Source organism: Nematolebias whitei, chromosome 6, assembly GCF_014905685.2.
Source record: "Nematolebias whitei isolate Nwh7 chromosome 6, NemWhi1, whole genome shotgun sequence".
NCBI lineage: Eukaryota > Metazoa > Chordata > Actinopteri > Cyprinodontiformes > Rivulidae > Nematolebias > Nematolebias whitei.
This window is the reverse complement of record NC_056503.1, coordinates 11,857,213-11,862,687: the sequence shown is the minus strand read 5'-3', so window position 1 is coordinate 11,862,687 and position 5,475 is coordinate 11,857,213. Positions and strand designations below refer to the sequence as shown.

Sequence of the window (5,475 nt, the reverse complement as noted above, 5' to 3'; positions counted from 1 at the left end):
TTTTATACCCAATCATGTTGTCATTGACCTAATTAGTGTTAATTGGTCTTCCAGCTGTTCGTTATATGCTCAATTTCCTTTTTCCAGCCACTTATTGCTACTTGTCCCAACTTTTTTGGGATTTGTTGACACTGTGAAATTTTGAATCAACATATTTTTCCTTTAAAATGTTACATTTACTCAGATTAAACTTTTGATCTGTCATCTATGTTACATTACGAATAAAATATTGACATTTGCCATCTCCACATCATTGCATTCAGTTTTTATTCACAATTTGTTTAGTGTACCAACTTTTTTGGAATCCGGTTTGTACACGAGTACCATCTAGCGGCTGAAAATGGTAGTATTTAATATTTTCAGTCAGAATAAATGAAAACGGTCATATCTCAGCCAAAAATTGGTTTATAATTATGGGAAAAAAATCCATAAATACGTCACTTCAGCATATAAGTCGCAGGACATGCAAATAATGCAACAAAAAAAAACACAAAAAAGCTACTTTTAGGCCGAAAAATATGGTAGATACTTTTTGTTCTTTAATAATAGACTAAAATTATTAGTTTAATATATATATATATTTTTTTTAGTTTCTCAAAAAGACTAGTGTTTTAATTTGTGAATAACTGCATCTTGCTTTCATTTTATGTGATTTTAATGTGATTTGTTTTAACTTTGTTTTAATATCTGAACTTAAGTGTAATGTTTAAATCTGTTTTATATTTTAAATTGTTTATGTATTCTCCATGTTAACAAAGGATCATCTGAGTACATGCATTGGAAATTACCCTTGGCTATAAATGTTGTAGTGTACTGCATTTGGTAAGAATGAATGACTGAATGAATGATTAAGACTACACAAATGTAAACTATAAGTTACAAGTTTGCAAAAACCTCGTTTATTTTAAATTAATTAAAAAGCCAAACGATGAGTAATGAGCAAATTGTTGTCGCTGTTGTCTATTGTTATGATTCTTTGTTGAAATCAGGTCTCTCTTGTAAATGAGTCCTTGAGGCTCAATGGGATTAACCTGTCTAAATAAAGGTTGAATGAAATCGCTTGCTATCTGTATTGGGTTTACACAGCTAGTCTGATTACAAACCAAACAGAAAATTCTCACATTCTACTCAGTTTCCTAAGAAGCTGCCTTGAGAAACACATCATGTTGCAAACTAGCAGCAATACATTTAGCTCCAGAATGACAGATCAGTATGACCCATAATAACCAAATCAGCTATTGTAAAACCCTATAGTAGAGTCATTTTTATAGAGTGCAAACAGAGCTGTACATGATAAACTGTTCAAGTGTAAGAAGAAACACGCTTTGTTAAAAGAGGAAACTACATTAAAGCAGTGACAAAGGCTAGATTTTTAATTAGAATTTCTTTAAATTGAATTGTCAAGGAAACACAATATCTTCACTCATTTCCTATAATCCGTTGTATATGTGATCTGTTTAACCTTATGGGTCTGCATGTTTTGTAAAATATTTGTAAAGTTTTTCATTTTAGGGAGCACAGTTTTAGAGACGACAACACATACCGAGTAGTTTGGCCTCATCACAACAAACCATTGTGAGAGGAAGCACAAACACAGCAAGCACTGGCATACAAATGATGTTCTCACTGACTCACCAACTTCTCCTGACACCTCTCTCTAATTCACATTTGTTACATTCTTAGCAGCAACAAGGCCCTTCCATCCGGTCCCATCAGCACCCTTTAATTATCCAGTTTAGAATTTAGTCTTCTTACACAGCAACTCTTTGCATACTAATACTTATGAAGTACCTCCTGACAGTGTGTCCAGTAAGTATTTAGATGCAAGATGGTCAGAAAGGCCTTAAACAAAAATGTAATGCCCATAGTATAAACACAGTCCTCCCTGGATATTATATAAACTCATCCTTCACTCATCACTCAATGAGTGAGGGATGAGTTTATATAAAGTTTGAGCTGAATTAAAGATGGGTTAAAGTTAAACTCATAAAGATGAGTTTATGAGTTTGCTAAAAAAAAAATTCACAACATCACATTTACACAAACACATACACATACATGCATACATACATGTACAGGGGTCGACATAACTGGTTTCTGTTTGTCCGAGACAACCTATTTTCGTCTCATGCTACCAGATCTCACCTTGAGAGTTGTCCAGTAGACAACCAAGTGAAAACGTGAAAAAAAACATGAATTAAAGTTCTCTGTCGCCATGACAGATTTGTAATTTTTAACGTTTGAAAAACTGACTGGACGAAAAAAAAAAAAAGTGCTATGTACTTGCACAGTGACTGCTGGATATGAGCACCAGTGACCCCTGCGACTTGTAAAGGAAGAAGCGAATAAAGACTCCTAAGGAGAACCTCAACATCTTCAATTCTGCAAATTCCTGTTCTTATTCCTGTCTTTTTGTCAGTGCCACTGTCTCTAGACCATACAACATAGCTGGTCTCACAACTGTCTTGTAAACTTTTCCTTTGCTTCCTGCCTGGACTCTCTTTTTCACCTCTTTACCAAATTCCCCATTTTCCTGGACAGTTAAACTCAAGTACTTGAAGTCCTGCACCTTTGTGACCTCTGCTCCTTGTAGCCTCACTGTTCCGCCAGCCTCCCTCTCATTCACACGCATGTACTCTGTTTTACTACGGCTGACTTTCATTTCTCTTCTTTCAAGTGCATACCTCCACCTCCAAGTTCTCTTCCACCTGTTCCTTGTTCTCACCACAGATCACAATGTCATCTGCAAACATCATAGTCCAGGGAGATTCCTGCCTGACCTCATCTGTTAGTCGGTCCATCACCAGAGCAAACAAGAAGCGGCTCAGAGACAATCCTTGATGCATTCCCACCTCCACCTTGAAGCCATCTGTCACTCCTACAGAACATCTCACCACTGTCTTGCTGTCCTCATACATGTCTTGTACCAGTCTAACCTACTTCTCTGCCACTCCAGATGTCCTCATGCAATACCACACCTCCTCCCTCAACACCCTGTCATATGCTTGTTCTAAATCCACAAAGACACAAAGGAGTTCTTTCTGACCCTCTCTGTACTTCATCAGCATCCTCAATCGTGGTCGCCCACCTTCCTGTCTATTGCTCTCCTGGATACTTCTGTGCTATACATGTTTTCCTGTTGCCTGGGTAGATAAGTTTCTTGGGCCAGTTTGGGTCGTTTCCCTAACTGAATCAAATTTCAGCCTTGGCCTGGTTACCTACTAAATGCACTTGACTGCATCCATCCTAAAGTACAAGACCCCAGTTTCTTCCTCCGAGTGCTCAACGAAGTTTAACAACAAACCTCATTTGTCAGTTTGGTGTGTCTCTGACACATGGTCCATGTTGCAACTTCCAAACTCAGATTTTTATCTGTATAATGTTCACGTCCAAGCCTTTGCCTGAGAATATTATCTACTTAAACCACTATGTGTACAAACACAGTGAATTGCACTTAGCTGTGACAATACAGGTCAAACTGTCATCCATCATGATCATCAACAGTCTTGACATTACTGCATGGGTCCCACTGAGAAATCAAGAAGAGCTGAAGATTTTTGCACAGTTTACATTTAAATAGTACTTGGATTTACACCACATGCAAACATAATCTCAGGTTTTACATTTACAATTTTAAAATAATCGGTCTTGTTCTGACATGTCAACTTTCCAAGAACAAAAAATACAATTTAAAGAAAAATGTCATGACTGAAAGAGACGAATGGTGAGGCTGACTGAGTACAAACAAATCCTACACAATTCAGTCAAAACCATGTTACTAGGCTGAGTGTGAGCACGTTGAAATAGCTTCACTCAATTTCCTGTCTAATGTTTCCCCTGAGAAGACCATACAATACTAGGACAGTGTCAATCTTGCACTCTTTTTACTGATCAAACACAGTTCCTCTTTTTGAATTTAGGAAGTTACACAGTTCACGCGATGAATTACAGTAATTGGCCATTGCTGGGATGTTACTCATTAACTAAAAACACACCGAGTCTAAAAATTTGATTTCAGAACACAGGCAAAATTTACAAGCCAATCTCATCATGATTAAGTTTGTACCTCAGCAAAGCTCTTAATCAGGTTTGTGTTTTCAGTGTTGTGTGGGTGTTGTAATGAACCACGTCAAGAAGTGTTGTTCATTTAAAAAGATGGTGAGACAAAACAAACATCTGAAACCACTGGGTTGTTTTAGTTCTTGTTAAACAGTTTGAAGTTTGAGGCGGGTCAGTAGTTCTTGAAAGGTGTCTGTAGCAAAAAAAAACAAAAAAAACGCAAGATGTGAAGAGATAAAACTAGACTCAAGCTTTTCAGATGGAAATTAAAAAGAAAAATAGTTGCATGGCCATTCAGTCTTCATTCTTCAAGACCAGATACCCAACCTAGACTAAAATCACAGATTTGTATGCATTTAGGAAATGTTGTGCAGCATTACTTTGTGATTATAGAGAATTAAAAATTAAACTTGACCATCAAATTTGGAATAGAATATATAATGATGTTTCATTCACTTCCGGCGAGCTGATGGACGGCAGCTCCCTCCGGCTTCTCTGCAGTCTTATCAGCAAACTGACCCGTTTTTCGAACCGGACTAAAGTTGGTCCCCCTTCCAACCGAATTCGGTGTTCAGTGACTCAGAGAGCCGGATGGGACCGTCCAAAAATATATTTTGGTCCAGGACCGGCCGCTCCAGCTCCACCGGTCACTCTGAGTGCACCCTGCCGGCCAGGTGACCCCTCGAGCTGGGGAGTCGTCGCAAGAAGGTCCGGTATTTTTTCTCTCGCTCTCTGGACCCCAACGTACTTCTCATCTGGACCTTTGTGGTTCTACCTGGTTCCGACAAGAATCGCTGCGTGGTATTTTGCCGTTTTCTGCTGGACTGGCCCTCATGGTGTCTTCATTGGTGTGGGAGAAGTGTACCTGTGTCCCCCGAACTGGACCAGAACCGAACTGTGTTGGCTGTGGAGGACTTAGTCTTCAACAGAGCCAGTCTCAGCTTCAGTGAGCAGCCCGTTACCTTTTAATGAAGGACTGTCCACCTCCGTTGAATTGCTGTGTTCGCCTGGAGGAGACACTCTGATGCTTTGAAGCGCCGCCGGAACCGGACCGGAGCAGAAGCGGAGCAGAACCAGGCCAGGGACAACTTCAGCCTCTTCGCCTCTAGAGCTGTGGTGCGCCGGAGCCGGACTGGAGCAGAACCGGACCGGACCAGTGACGACTTCAGCCACTTCAGACTCATCGCCTCTCGTGCTGTGGAGCGCCGGAGCCGGACTGGAGCAGAACCGGACCAGTGACGACTTCAGCCTCAGCCTCTCCGGTCAGTCTTGTGGTTTTTTACCGTGGGTGCCTCTTGTGCTGTCGGGTGTGGAGGTGACGTGCAGAGAAGCAGAGGAGCAGAGCTGCGTGGTACTCGAGAAAAGTTCCGAGTTTGCTTCGGAGTTGCTGCAGGCCTCCATCCAAACTCACCTGGA

General features: G+C 40.3%; 1 protein-coding gene across 1 annotated transcript in view; it reads right to left on the bottom strand.

The window, feature by feature from the left end:
* The window catches only part of LOC119410514 (arf-GAP with Rho-GAP domain, ANK repeat and PH domain-containing protein 1), a gene marked incomplete in the record, with an annotated part of 99,223 nt that overhangs the window by 71,441 nt on the left and 22,307 nt on the right, over positions 1-5,475 (bottom strand).